The following is a 1,304-nucleotide window of genomic DNA, read 5'->3' as shown; positions in this document are numbered from 1 at the left end:
CTTGCAACTATGGTTAAGTACCCGAGTTCTGCATTTTTTTAAACTTATGTCGAACACAATAATGATATTTGTAACTCACTTTTTCTATGGTTTGAACGTCAAAGAAAGCAAGAAAAAATATATCGTGCACTAGTTCCATGGAATAACACCTCAAAATAGAAGCACAAAATAAAAAAAACTATGATTTGAACCCTTGTAACTATGGTTAAGTACATATATTCTACATTTTTTTAAAATTATGTCGAATACATTAATGATATTGGTGAGCTTCCTTTTCTATGATTTGAACCTCATAGAATCCAAATAAAATTATATCATGCACCAGTTCCATGGAATAACACCGCAAAATAGAAGTACAAAATTAAAAAAAACAATGATTTGAACCCTTGCAACTATGGTTAAGTACCCATGATCTGCATTTTTTAAAATTATGTTGAACACATTAATTATAATTGTGACTCGATTTTTCTATGGTTTGAACGTCAAAGAATCCAAAAAAAATTATATCGTGCACCAGTTTCATGGAATAACACCTCAAAATAGAAGCACAAAATCAAGAAAACTATGATTTGAACTGCAACGATGGTTAAGTACCCATGTTCTGTATTTTTTTTAAAATTATGTCGAACACATTAATGATATTTGTTACTCACTTTTTATATGGTTTGAACGTCAAAGAATCCAAAAAAAATTATATCGTGCAACAGTTCCATGGAATAACACCTCAAAATAAAAAAAACTATAATTTGAAGCCTTGCATCAATGGTTAAGTATCCATGTTTTGCTTTTTTTAAAAATTATGTCGAACACATTAATGATATTTGTGACTCGCTTTTTCTATGGTTTGAACGTCATAGAATCTAAAAAAAAATTATATCGTGCACCAATTTCGTGAAAAATCACCTCAAAATAGAAGTACAAAATCAAAAAAATTATGATTTGACGAGCAACAACATGACTACTAAAGAACCCATAATAAGAGATAATGTTAGCGACTTCAGTGATGATGAGCAACAACATGATTTTGATGAACATGGTGAACCAAGCAATTATGTGTTTTATTTGTATTGTGTGTTTTATATTAATGTGTTAATTATGTTATTTTTAATTTTTATTGATAGATTATTTAAACTTTAAATAAAAAAACATTTAAAGTAACCTATATTAAAAATATATATAACATGTTTTAAATAATAAAACATTAAAATAAAATAATAACATATCAGATAAAATCACAAAAAATATACTAATAAAATCAACTTAATATTATTTATTATATATTTAAATATATTTTTTAAATTTTT

At 26.0% G+C, this 1,304-nt stretch overlaps 1 pseudogene; it reads left to right on the top strand.

The window, feature by feature from the left end:
- The window catches only part of LOC121172656 (lysine-specific demethylase JMJ25-like), a 15,697-nt pseudogene that overhangs the window by 8,495 nt on the left and 5,898 nt on the right, over nt 1-1,304 (top strand).

This window comes from Glycine max, chromosome 6 (assembly GCF_000004515.6).
Source record: "Glycine max cultivar Williams 82 chromosome 6, Glycine_max_v4.0, whole genome shotgun sequence".
Lineage (NCBI taxonomy): Eukaryota > Viridiplantae > Streptophyta > Magnoliopsida > Fabales > Fabaceae > Glycine > Glycine max.
Note: the sequence above shows the minus strand (reverse complement) of the source record. Positions and strands in the feature narration are given on the sequence as shown.